General features: G+C 36.7%; 1 protein-coding gene across 9 annotated transcripts in view; it reads right to left on the reverse strand.

Annotated features, from left to right (window-relative positions):
- The window catches only part of MLLT10 (MLLT10 histone lysine methyltransferase DOT1L cofactor), a 220,058-nt gene that overhangs the window by 170,674 nt on the left and 34,550 nt on the right, over window positions 1-14,834 (reverse strand). The window contains exon 1 of one of the 9 annotated variants that reach the window (XM_035021509.1): window positions 1,761-1,825. The exons of the other annotated variants lie outside the window; for them this stretch is intronic. The gene's annotated coding sequence lies outside the window, so the exon portion shown is untranslated. Of the gene's footprint in view, window positions 1-1,760; window positions 1,826-14,834 lie in introns of those variants that run through there. 9 annotated transcript variants of the gene reach the window in all.

Consider the following 14,834-nt stretch of genomic DNA (forward strand, 5'->3'; position numbering starts at 1 on the left):
CCTCTCATCTTTAATCTGAAAAAGAGAAAATAGTGGAAAAAAATTAACAAGGCTTCAGGGACCTATTGTACAGTGTCAAGAAATCTAACATGTGTAATTGATGGTCTGGAAAAGCAGGAGGAAAAGTGGTGAGGAGGAAGAGAATATGGAATATGAGAATACGGCAAAAAGTAAGTTTTGAAAAACAGTGGATAAAATTTGTATTTTAAGAAAGAGAACTTTAGGGGCGCCTGGGTGGCTCAGATGGTTAAGCGTCTGCCTTCGGCTCAGGTCATGATCCCAGGGTCCTGGAATCGAGTCCCACATCGGGCTCCCTGCTCAGTGGGGAGCCTGCTTCTCCCTCTGCCTCTCTCTCTCTCTCTGTCTCTTATGAATAAATAAATAAAATCTTAAAAAAAAAAGAGAGAGAACTTTATAGATTCAAAAATCTCAGTGAGCCCCAAGTACCCAAACTGCTTGCTGAAAAGCAAACAAAGGCGAGAATGTCATCAAGGAGCCAAGTGAAAAGGACGTATCAAATAAAGGGGAACAGTTTTTAGATAAATGGCTAATTTCTCATCATAAACTCTGGAAGTCAAAAGAGAGTGAAACAAAATCTTTAAAGTGCTTCAAGAAAAACAATTGTAGTTCAACCCAGAATTCTATATTCAACTAATATGTCCTTCAAAAATGAAAGTGAAACAGGTATTTTCACACAAAAGGCAGCAAACAGATTTCATCACCAGGAGGCATGGACTACAACAAAGGCTAAGGAAATTCTTCATAATGAAGAAAAATGGTACTAAATGAAAATGTAAATCTTTAGGAACCAAAAAAGAGGATCACGAATGGTAAATATCTGGAAAATATAGAAGAATTTTAGTTCTTAAATTCTTAAAAATACAAGTAATTATTGAAAGCAAAAATTATAATATTGTTTTCTGGGGGTTATAACAGAGAGATCTAATACATATGACAATAGCATAACTGAGCAGACAGAGGTTATGTCAAAGAATCTCTATGACTGCAACATTTCGATACATTTAAGAGGTACAATATTAACTGTAAGTGGTACGCTATATAAATGGACAATAAAAAGGTAAGGAAATATACTGAAATTACCATTGGAATGCTAAGAAATTAATACAAAGAGAAACAGCTTTACAAAACTCCTATATTAAAAATTCTCCTCGGGGCGCCTGGGTGGCTCAGTTGGTTAAGCAACTGCCTTCGGCTCAGGTCATGATCCTGGAGTCCCAGGATCGAGTCCCGCATCGGGCTCCCTGCTCGGCGGGGAGCCTGCTTCTCCCTCTGACCCTCCCCCATCTCGTGCTCTCTCTCTCTGTCTCATTCTCTCTCTCAAATAAATAAATAAAATCTTTAAAAAAAAAAAAAATCCTCCTCAACAAGCAAAAAACTTAAGTTGGACCCCTTATTTATATCATACATAAAAGTAACTCAAAATGGGTCATATACTTAAATGTAAGAGCTAACACTATAAAAGTCTTAAAATGAAACAGTAATAATCTACATGACCTAGAAGTGAACAGAGATTTCTTAGATACAAGTAAAAGCTGGTCCTTTGGAAAGATCAACGAAGTTGATACACCTCTAGCTAAATGGATATAAAGCATACACATAAATTACCAGTATGAACAAAAAAGGAGGAATTATCACTACAGAATCCATAGATAGTAAAAAAATAAAAGACTATTAACTTTATGTTAATGAATTTAACAACTTAGATGAAATGGAAAAATTCCTGGAAAAACACAACTTACCAAAAAATTGATGAGATGAAACAAAAATCTGAAGCGCCCTTTAAATTGAATTCATTCTGAAAATCCTTCCCCAAAATAAAACTCTAGGCTCAGACTTTTTCACTGGTACATTCCTTCAAACACCAAGGAAGAAACAGCATCAACTTCACACAAACACTTCCAGAATATAAAGAACACTTCTGAAATTATTTTCTAAGCTCACCATGAATAATACTAACAAACACACCTAATAATATTAGGTAATAATACCAATAATACCAAAACCTGAACAGAAAATACAAAAAAAGAAAATTATAGACTAACATCCCTCAGGTACATAGATGCAAAAATATTTAATAAAACATTAGCAATTTCAATACAGCAATATATAAAAAGGATAATACACCATAACCAAGTAAAATTTATCCCAAGAATACAAGATTGAGGGGTGCCTGGGTGGCTCAGTCAGTTAAGCATCTGCTTTCCACTCAGGTCATGATCCCAGGGTCTTGGGATCCAACCCAGCATCGGACTCCCTGCTCAGCAGGGAGCCTGCTTCTCCCTCTCCCACTTCCCCTGCCTGTGCTTGCTCTCTGTCAAATAAATAAAATCTTCAGAAAAAATAAGAATACAAGATTGATATAACATTTGAAAATAAAACAATGAAATTCACTATATTATGCAGAAATACATAATTATCTCAACAGATGTAGAAAAAAACATTAGACAAAACTCAATATCCATTCATGCCATAAACTGTTAGAAAACTAGGGATAGATTTTACACAACCTGTTTATTTTTTTTTTTTAAGATTTTATTTATTTGACAGAGAGAGACACAGCGAGAGAGGGAACACAAGCAGGGGGAGTGGGAGAGGGAGAAGCAGGTTTCCCGCAGAGCAGGGAGCCCGACGCGGGGCTCGATCCCAGGACCCTGGGACCATGACCTGAGCCGAAGGCAGACACTTAACAACTGAGCCACCCAGACGCCCCACACAACCTGTTTATTAATCATATCCTTTCATTCTGTACTTTTGATACTTTGGGCCTTGGTAACCCTTCTCAGGACTATCTAATTCCTGAAGATAGCTAACAATGCTCCAGCTAGCTTTCATATGCAAACCAACCAATACAGAGACCATAGCCCCAACCATCTCTATTTTATACTCTGGCCACAATATTCCCCTACTCTAATCACCCCAGGGGTGACAATCACCCCAAATACCAGACAACTATGGGCAGCCCCTAAGCCACAAAGCACTTGAAATTATTCAAACCAGAGAATCCTAAACCTGGTTACCATTCCTTGACTATTCCTTTCCATGGAAACCAAAATAAAGGATCTTGCCTTTATTTTCATAATTTACAACTTTATAAAGGATTCCTTTACAACAGGAATCCTCTCCTGATCTGTCACAGGCCTTGTTGCCATACTTAGATAATAATAAAACCTATATATTTAAACAGCCTGATAAAGGTCATTAACAAAAAGCCTACAGCTGACATCATAATTAATGGTATGAAGCTGAATGCCTTCCCTAAAGAATGGGAACAGGACTAAGGTACATGCAATAAGGGAAGAAAATTAAAAGAATGCAAAGTGGAAAGAGGTAAAAATTATAACATGATCATCTCCTACAAATATCTGATTTATCTACCAAAAATACTCATAGAATTAATGAGTTATGTAAGGTTGTAAGACAGAAGTCAATATAAGTCAATTCTATTGCCATAAGAAAAAATAATTAGGAAACTGAATTCTTTAAAACACCACTTACAGTAACATCAAAACCAGGAAAAATCTAAAAACAAAACAAAACATTTTTTTTACACAAAGGACACACAAGACCAAAGACTGAAAACTACAAAATATTGCTGAGAAAACAAAGATGACCTAAAGAAATGGAGATATACCATGCTAATGAAAAGGAAGACTCAACCCTGTTAACGTGTCAATTCTCCTCAAACTGATCTATAGACTGAAAGCAATGGTTATCATCCATTATATCACCATCATCATATCACCCATCAGCAATGGTTATCATCATCATATCACCCATCAACCTTTCTGAAGTAATAGAAAAGCTAATATTTTTTAAAATTTTTTATTTATTTAAGAGAGAGCAAGAGAGAGAGAGCGTGTGCAAGCCCAGAGGGAGAGGGAGAAGCAGACTCCCCGCTAAGAAGAAAGCCTGATGTGGGGCTTCATCCCAAGACCTTGAGATATGACCTGAGCTGAAGGCAGATGCTTAACTGACTGAGCCACCCAAGTGCCCCTGGAAAAGCTAATATTGAGATTTATATGGAAATGCTAAAAACTTAAGTATACAAAGCAATCTTGAAAAGGATGAAAAAGGTTGCTGGACTTGCAAATCGGACTTCAAGAGTTATTATAAAATACAAATAATCAAATTAGTATTGTAATGATATAAGGATGGACAATTAGATCAATGGAACAGAATGAATATTCCTGAAATAGAGCCCACTTATGCAGCCAAGTGCTGTTTCACCAAAGCAAGCCACTGAGGAATGGAGACTCTTTTCAACAAATGGTGCAGAAATAATGGGATATCCAGACACAAAAAACAAAAACAAAAACAAAACACCTACAAAACTTAATTTGAGATACATTAGAGACCTAAATATAAATTAGCAAAAACAAAGTTTTAGAAAAAACAAAGGGAAGTACCTTCATGATGTCAGGGTTAGGCAAAAGTGTCTTAGGACATACATACATAGTAAAAGAAAAAACTGACAAATTACACTTCATCAGACTTACATATTTCTGCTCATCAAAAGCACAGTTAAGAAAATAAGTAAAAAACCACAGTCTTGGAAAAACTACTTACAAAGCATTTATCTAACAAAGAACATACCAGGACATATAAAGACCTTCTGCACTTAAAAAAAAAAAAAAAAAAAAAAAAGACAATAAAGAAAGAAAAAAAGGAGAGAAAGAAGGAAAAGGGCTAAAGGTTTGAGCAGACTCTTCCCAAAAGAAAACACATAAATGGTCAATAAGGAAATTAAAAAATTAAAATGTGCTCAACATCACTAGTCAGTATGAAAATGTATAAAAAAGCACCATAATACCACTTCCACTCAAGATCAAGTAAGAGGGACCAGATTCTGCCTTCTGCATGAAATAACAAAAACCTAACAAAATGTTTGAAACAAAAGCCCTAAAGATTTTGGACAAGTAATGAAAGACAGTAATCCTGGGACACAAGAAACAAACAACAGAGGCCATATATTTGCCCAGCTTACTGCCTTGAGAGTTTCTATGCCATGAACAGAGAAGAAACCCAGGCAGAGCATGTGGTCTCCCCAGATTGAAGAAATAAAGCTGGGAGTCCAAGGAAGCCAAGGTGGCTACAGGTCACATGGGAGACCACTGAGGAGAGCTGAAGAGAGAGAAAAATGAAGAGATCTACAGAGGCTTACCCTAAAAAATGTTGAGTGAGGAATCAGCACATGCATGTGGAGAACTATTCAAGGCCAGGGAGAGAACAACCAGATGATTCAGAAATAACAGCACCAGAACTCACACAAGGATGCAAATAATGCTTGTTCCCAAAAGCCAGAATAAAAAAAAAAAACACCTAATAATTAATACTGCATCAGAGATCCGAAAGGGACAAACATTTCTAATAACTGAACCATGTCACAGAACAAAGTACAAAAGTATTTGTAGGCATACTAAAATGGAGACATAACAAGATAAAATTTACAATGACTAAAAATCAATACAAACTTAAAAGACATACAGAGAAGAAACAAATCACACCCAATAACGCAACAAAAACCAGTCAGTCAAACCAATCTTGAAATGACAGATAATAGAATTGGTACACAAATCCTATAAAACAATTATAGTGAATATATTCCATACATTCAAAAGCTGGAAAAAACATTAAATATGTTAAGTAGAAATATGAAAATTTTTTAAAACTTTAAACTTCTAGAAATGAAATTACAATGTCAAAGATAAAAAAAACATACTATGAGATTTACAGCACAAGAACTCAAGTTAATAGCTACTAACCAAAATGAAACACATAGAAAAACTACTTTAAAAAACAAACAGAGAGGGGCGCCTGGGTGGCTCAGTCGTTAAGCATCTGCCTTTGGCTCAGGTCATGATCCCAGGGTCCTGGGATCAAGCCCCGCATCCAGCTCCCTGCTCGGCGGGGAGCCTGCTTCTCCCTCTCCCACTCCCCCTGCTTGTGTTCCCTCTCTCGCTGTATCTATCTCTGTCAAATGAATAAATAAAATCTTTTTTAAAAAATAAATAAAAAATGAACAGAGAAAATTAATTAATTAATTAATAATTTAAAAAATGAACAGAGTATGGGGTACCGGGCTGGCTCAGTCAATACAGCATGTGACTTTTGATCTCAGGGTCATGAGTTCAAACCCCTAGCGGAGCATACAGTTTACTTAAAAAAAAAAAAAAGAATAGACTATAAATTAGCTTTAAGATAACTTCAAAAGGCCAAATATATTTTTATTTGGAGCCACTAAAGAACAGATAATACAGGGGAAATAATCAGAAATCGGAAAAAATGTCAACAATTTGCCACATTTAATGATATTATAAACACATACAACAAAGCACCCTTTAAATAAACACGAGCAATAGAAACATTAAGAAATGTAAACTGTGTCAACTATACCCAAAGAAATAAATATAAACTAAAACATATGATTAAGCTGCCAAAAATCAGAGATAAAGAAAAAAGTCTTTAATAAAGCAGCCAGAGGTAAAAGGTCATGTTACATCATAGAGAATAAAAAGAAAGTTAAAGTGGTTATATTAATATCACATGAAGTAGATTTAAAAATCAATTATCAAGAAAAAAGAGGATCAGGGCGCCTGGGTGGCTGTTAGTTAAGTTTCTGCCTTCAGCTCAGGTCATGATCCCAAAGCCTGGAATTGAGCCCCACACATCAGGCTCCCTGCTCAGTGGGGAGTCTGCTTCTCCCTCTCCCTCTGCCTCTCTCCCCGCTCATGCTCTCTCTCTCTTTCTCTCTCTCAAATTAAAAAAAAAAAGAAAAAGAAAAAAGAGGATCATTTCCCCAAGATAAAGGATTTAATGCAGGTGAATTCTACCAAACATTTAAAGAGTTTAATACCTATTCTTCTCAAAATATTACAAAAATACAAAAAAAAATTAAGAGGAAGGAAAACTTCAAAATTTATTCTATGAGGCCAGCATTACCAATACCAAAACCAGATAAAAATACTACGAGAATAGAGAACTACAAGTAAATATCTCTAATGAAATAAATGAAAACATCCTCAACAAAATATTAGTAAACTGAATCCAACAATACATTAAAAGAAGCATTCACCATGACCAAGTGGGATTTATTACTGGGATGCAATAGTCACTACTAAATCAACGTGATATATTAACAGGAGAAAGGATAAAAACGATATGATCATCTCAATAGATGCAGAGAAAGCACAGGGACAAAATACAATATCCATTCATGATAAAATCCCTCAACAAAGTAGTTGTTCAGGGAACATATCTCAGCACAATGAAGACCATATACGGCAAACCCACAGCTGACATGAGAGTCGATCGTAAAATACTGAGAGCTTTTCCTGTAAGATCAGAGACTGAGACAAGAATGTTCACTGTAACCACTTTTATTCAACATAGTATTGGAACTCCTGGCTGCAGCCATCAGACAGGAAAAAGAAATAAAAGGCACCTGGGTGGCTCAGTCAGTTAAGCACGTGCCTTCGGCTCAGGTCATGATCCCAGGGTCCTGAGATCGAGTCCCACATCAGGCTCCTTGCTCAGAGAACTTGCTTCTCCCTCTGCCTACCACTCCCCCTGCTTGTGCTCTCTCTCTCTCTCTCACAAATAAGAAAATAAAATAAAATAAAAACAAAACAAAACAAAACAAAAGAAATAAAAAGCATCCTCGGGGGCGCTTAGGTGGCTCAGTTGGTTAAGCGTCTGCCTTCAGCTCAGGTCATGATCCCAGCGTCCCAGGATGGAGCCATGTCAGGCTCCCTGCTCAGAGGGGGGTCTGCTTGTCCCTGTCCCTCTGCTCCTCTGCCCACTCGTGCGTGCACTCTCTCTTTCTCACTGATTCACTCTCTCCAATAAATATTTTTAAAAAGAGAAATAAAAAGCATCCAAATGGGTAAGGAAGAAGTAAAACTGTCACTATTTGCAGATGACATGATACTCCACATAGAAAACTCTAAAGACTCCACCAAAAAATTTTAAGAACTGACAGAAGATAAAAAATTAATATATAGAACTGTTGCATTTCTATACATTAATAATAAAATAGCAGAAAAAAATTTTAAAAAGAATCCCATTTACAATTACATCAAAAATAAAATACCTAGGAATGAACTTAATGAAGGAGGTAAAAGACTGTACTCTAAAAACCATAAAACACTGATTAAAGAAACTGAAAACAACATAAAAAAATGGAAAGATTCCATGCTCAAGGAATGGAAGAACCCATACTGTTAAAATATCCATACTACCCACAGTAAGCTATAATCCCTAACAAAACAGGAACATGTTTCACATAACTACAATAAAACTAAAATTTGCACAGAACCACAAGACTCCAAATGGCCAAAGCAATCTTGAGAAAGAAGACCAAAGCTGGAGGTATCACAACCCCAGATTTCAAGATATACAATGTTATAATAATTAAAACAGTATGGTACTGGCACAAAAACAGACACACAGATCAGTGGAACAGAATAGAGAGCTCAGAAATAACCCCACACTTTTATGGTCAATTAATCTACAACAAAAGAAGCAAGAATATACAATGGGGAAAAGACAGACTCTTCAACAAAGGGTGCTGGGAAAACCGGACAGCAACATGCAAAAGAACAAACCTGGACCACTTTCTTAGTCACACACAAAAATAAACTCAGAATTGATTCAAGACCTCAATGTGAGACCTGATACCAGAAAACTCTTAGAAGAAAACATTGGCAGTTAAAATTTTTGACATCAGCCATAGAAACATTTTTCTAGATATGTCTCCTCAGGCAAATAAAAGCAAATATAAATAAAAATAAAAGCAAAAATAAACTTTGGGACTACATCAATATGAAATGCATTTGCACAGCTAGGGATAACCTCAACTAAACAAAAAGGCAACCCACTGAATGGGAGAAAATATATGCAAATGATATATCTGATAAGGGGTTAACATCCAAAATATATAAATAACTTCTACAACTCAACACCAAAAACATCTGATTACAAAGTGGGCAGAAGCCCTGAATGGACATTTCTCCAAAAGAGACACACAGATGGCCGACAAACACATGAAAAGATGCTGAACATCATTCATCATCAGGGAAATGCAAATCAAAACCACAATGAGATTATCACCTCACACCTGTTAGAATGGCTAAAATAAAAAATACAAGAAACAAGAGTTGGTGAAGATGTGGAGGGAAAAACACCCCTCATACACTGTTGTTGGGAATGCAAATTGATGCAGCCATTGTAGAAAACAGTATGAAGGTCTCAAAAAATTAGAAACAGAAGTATCATACAATTCAGTAATTCCACTTCTGAGTATTTACCCAAATAAAACAAAAACACTAATTCAAAAAGATATATGCAAAAAGAGAGAGAGAGAGATGCACCTCTATGTTTACTGCAGCATTTATTTACCATAGCTGAGATATATAAGTAACCCAAGTGTCCATGGATAGATGAATGGATAAAGGGGTGTGTGTGTGTGTAATGAAATATTACTCAGCCATAAAAAAAAAAAAAGAATGAACTCTTTCCATTTGCGACAACATGAAAGAACCCACAGAGTATAATGCTAACTAAAATAAGTCAGACTAGGAAAGACAAATACCATTACAATTTTGCTTACGTGTAGAATCTAAAAAATAAAACAAATGAAGGAATGAACAAACAAAGCAGAAACAGACCCACAGAAAACTGGTAGTTGCCAGAGGGGTGGAGGGATGGGTAAAACAGATTAAGGAGATTAATAGTAAAGGGCATTAAAAGTACACTTATCCGGGCGCCTTGGTGGCTCAGTTGGTTAAGCGTCTGCCTTCGGCTCAGGTCATGATCCCGGGGTCCTGGGACTGAGCACCGCATCGGGCTCCCTGCTCAGCAGGAAGCCTGCTTCTACCTCTCCCACTCCCCCTGCTTGTGTTCCCTCTCTCACTGTGTCTTTGTCAAATAAATAAATAAAATCTTTAAAAAAAATAAAGAAAACTCAAATCAATGACTTCACCTGTACCTGAAGACATTAGAAGGACAAAAGCAAGAAATAAAGATCAGAGCAAAAATCGATGAAATATAAATCAAAAACAATAGAGCAAACTCACTGAAATCAAAAGCTAGACTTCCTCCATTTACTGAATGATGGAGATGTACTTTTCCCTCTTACAAAACACAAACAAAAACTGCGGATAATATAAACAAAACAAATATATTCTGAAACATGTTAAGAAGACAAATAGCGGGGCACCTGGGTGGTTCAGTCGTTAAGCGTCTGCCTTCGGCTTAGGTCATGATCCCAGGGTCCTGGGATCGAGCCCCACATCTGGCTCCCTGCTGTGCAGGAAGCCTGCTTTTCCCTCTCCCACTCCCCCTGCTTGTGTTCCCTCCTCTCTTGCTGTCTCTCTCTCTGTCAAAATAAATAAATAAAATCTTAAAAAAAAAAAAAAAGGCGGCAAATTAGCTAGAAACCATGGGACCCAAGGAATAACATGGCAGTGAGGTTACCTAGGTTTTCTTTTTGCCTGATATATCCCACTCTTGGAATGTAAGAAGTCAGCAACCCAGAAGCACCAACAAGCACAGACCCCCCACCAAAAAATCTCAACAAAAGGCTTCCTGTCTGTCTCTCTAGACAAACAACCAGGAAGGGATCATATTAGCTAGGAAGTAAATCTTTTATTAGACAGATACTCTACCTAGCTTAACAACATAGAAAAAAACTGATCCCACCCACTTCTGCATGGTTAAGTGGGGAACCCAGACATCCACCCTTGTGAGATGATGAGTCATGCCAAGACTACCACTGGGGTAGTGTAAGAGCAGGTCAAGTAGAGAACCAGAATTTTCAGCCTCACTGGCTGATAAAGACCATGTCCCCCCAAGGAGACAACAAGGAAGCCTGGACGTCCACCTTCATCTGGCAGTAACAAGGGAACCGACTCTATCCCCTGGGGTGGTATCAGAAGGTACAGCAAGGAGGGCGCCTGGGTGGCTCAGTTGGTTAAGCGACTGCCTTCGGCTCAGGTCATGATCCTGGAGTCCCGGGATCGAGTCCCGCATCGGGCTCCCTGCTCGGCAGGGAGTCTGCTTCTCCCTCTGACCCTCCTTCCTCTCATGCTCTCTGTCTCTCATTCCCTCTCTCAAATAAATAAATAAAATCTTTAAAAAAAAAAAAAAATCAATAGGAGCCAACACTGAGATATTTGTAATTTTAACATCTGACAAATGTTAGAATTATCTGATGAAGATTTAGAGCAGCCATAATAAAAATGACTCAATAGGGGTGCCTGGGTGGCTCAGTCGGTTAAGCATCTGCCTTCAAGTTCAGGTCATGATCCCAGGTCCTGGGATCGAGCCCCAAGCTGGGCTCCAGCCCCAAGCCAGGCTCCCTGCTCAGCGGGGAGTCTGCTTCTCCCCTTCCCTCTGCCTGCTGCTTCCCCTGATTATTCTCTCCCTCCCTCTCTCTGTCAAATAAATAAATAAAATTTTTTAAAAAAATAAAATAATTTTTTTTTTAATGACTCAATAAAGGGCACCTAGCTGGCTTAGTCGGTAGAGTATGTGACTCTTCCTCTCTGGGCTATAAATTCAAGTCCATTTTGGGGATACAGATTACTTAAAAATAAAATCTTTTTTAAAAAATGATTCCAGGGCCCCTGGGTGGTTCAGTTGGTTGGGCATCTGCCTTTGGTTCAGGTCATGATCCCAGGGTCCTGGGTTCAAGCCCTGCACCAGGCTCCTTGCTCAGCAGGGAGCTGCTTCTCCCTCCCCCCTCCCTCTGCCCGCTGCTCCACCTGCTTGTGCTCTGTCAAAATAATAAGGGCGCCTGGGTGGCTCAGTTGGTTAAGCGACTGCCTTCGGCTCAGGTCATGATCCTGGAGTCCCGGGATCGAGTCCCACATCAGGCTCCCTGCTCAGCAGGGAGTCTGCTTCTCCCTCTGACCCTCCTCGCTCTCCTGCTCTCTGTCTCTCATTGTCTCTCTCGCAAATAAATAAAATCTTAAAAAATAAATAAATAAATTTTAAAAAATAATAAAATCTTTAAATAAATATAAAAAATGATTCCATGAGCAATTACAAACACAAAAATGAAATATAGAAAGCTTCAGCAAAAATGAAAATATAAAGAACCAAATGGAAATTTTTAGAACTGCAAAGTACTGAAAAATAAAGAGCTCAGCGCATGACCTCAACAGCAGCATCAAGGAAAGAGAGTAAAAGAATTCATGAACTAGAAGATATAACAATGAAAATTACTCAATGTAAGCAACAGAGAGTAAAAAAAAAAAAAAAAAAAAAATGAACAGACCCTCAAAGATCTTTGGGACTGTAACAAATAATCTTAACATTTATGTCATAAGAGTCTAAGGAAGAAGAGGAAAAATAAAGTGGGACTGAAAAAGTACTCAACTAAATAATGACTACAAAACTTCCATTTTGGTGAGCCATAAAACTACAGAATCAAGAAGCTGAGCAAATGTCAAAGGGATAATTCCAAAGGTATCTACCCCTAAGCACATCCTAATCAAACTTCTGAAATATAAAAACAAGAAAGGATATCTTGAAAGCAGCAAGAGAAAAATACTTTACTTACAGAAGAAAATAAGTTGGGTGCAAATTTCTCATCAGAAACCACAGAGGCCAGAAGAAAGTAACACAATAATGAAAGAGGAAGCTGCTAGGAAAATGAAAAAAAGTAATGAACTCAATGAAAATGAAAATACAACATAATAAAATTTGTAAGACATAGATAAACCAGTGATAAGAGGGAAATTTGTAACAATGCACAGAAAAGTGGAAGAGTCTCAAATCAATAATCTAAGCTCCCACCTCAGGAAACTAAAAGAAGAACAAAATAAACCCAAAGCAAGCAGAAAGCAGGTAAAAATAAATATAAGAGCAGAAATCAATGAAATTTAAAATAGAAAAAAAATAAGTCAACAAGGAGCTGCTTCTTTGAAAAGATCATTAAAATTGATAAACCTCTAGCAACACTGACAAAGAAAAGGAGAGAATACAAATCACCACTAATAGAAATGAAAGAGGGGATATCAGTACAGATCCTGCAGACATCAAAGGAACAAGAAGGGAATACTATGAACAACTTCACACATATAACTCTGACAGCTTAGATAACATGAATCCCTTCCTTGAAAAACACAAACTACTCCAACTCACCAATTATAAAACTGGTAATATGAATAGCCCTGTAACTTTTTTTTTTTTTCCCATAATGTTACTTATTTTTTTTTTAGGAATCTCTACACCCAACGTGGGGCTTGAACTCACGCCTGAGATCAAGAGTCGTATGTTCTTCCAACTGACACAGCCAGGCACCCCAGCCCTGTAACTATTTTTAAATTTTAATTTGTCCCTTAAAATCAACCAAAAAGGAAATATGAAAGTCCAGATAGTTTCAATGAAGAACTGTACCCACCATCTAAAGAATTAACACCAATTCTATACATTCTCTTCCAGAATACAGAAAAAGTAGAAGCATTTTTCCCAACTCATTCTATGAAGCTAGTATTACTCCCAATATCAAAACCACAGTATGAAAAAAGAAAACTACAGACAACAGCTCTCATGAATAGACACAAAATTCCTTAACAAAATATAAATGCAATTCCATAATATATAAAGAAGTTATATGCCATATCAAGTGGGGCTTACTCCACTTAAGTTAAATATTCAGAATCAAAGAAAGTAATCTACCATATTAACAGACTAAAGGAAAAAAAAGTGTATAAATGGTAGGAAAAGCACCTAACAAAATTAAGCACCCATTCCTGATTTTTTTAATAAATAAATAAATAAAGGAAAATAGGAATAGAAATTTCATACAGACATCTACAAAAAACCTACAGTTAACATCCTATTTAGTGGTTTTCATCATGGAGTGAATACTCTCCCCAAAGGTCTTAAATCCATATCAAGCTGAAATTTCTAGCCAGAACAATGAGGCAAGCACTATAGGCATACAAATTGAAAAGGAAGAAATAAAAATAACCCTATCTGCAGATGACACAATTACCTACCTAGAAAATCCCAAGGAATCTATAACAAAACTCCTAGAATTCATAAGTGAATTCAGCAAGGTTGCAGGATCCAAGATAAATACAAAAATCAATTGTTACTCCCATATACTACCAATAAATAACATGGATACCAAAATTAAACATACAATACTATTTTCAATTGCTTCCAAAAAAATTAAATATTTAAGTATAAATCCACAAGATATGTACAGGACTTATAGGCTGAAAACTAAATAAAAGTGCCAAAAAAAATCAACAATCTAAATAAACATACCATGTTGATGGATGAGAAGACTCAACATAGTAAAGACATCAATTCTCCACAAACTGATATTCGGGTTTAATGGTACTCCTATCAAAATCCTAACAAAGGTTTTGGCTATGTACAGACAAGTTATTCTAAAATATATATTTAAAAACCAAAACACAAAGAAACTAGATAGCCAAAACAATTTTGTGAAAGAATAAAGTAGAATCATCCATGTGATTCAAGAATCATCTTACACAGTAATTAAGACAGTTGGTACCGACAGAGAGACAGACACAAAGATCAATGTAACAGAACAGAAAACCCAGAAACATATTCAAACAAAGATGCCCAGCTGATTTTGGATAAATGTACAAGAGCAATTCGATGGAAGATGGACTTTTCAACAAATGGTTGCCACTGGAGCATTTGGAAATGAATGCATAGGCAAAGAAACAAGGAAAAAAAAGAGTCTCACACCTTATATAAAATTTAACTCAAAATGAATCACAGATTTAAAAGTAAAGCATGAAATTATAAAACTTTTAAAAGAGTGGCAC

The sequence above is a fragment of the Mirounga leonina genome, unplaced genomic scaffold, assembly GCF_011800145.1.
Source record: "Mirounga leonina isolate KUSES-001 unplaced genomic scaffold, KU_Mleo_1.0 Mir_175, whole genome shotgun sequence".
Taxonomy (NCBI): Eukaryota; Metazoa; Chordata; class Mammalia; order Carnivora; family Phocidae; genus Mirounga; species Mirounga leonina.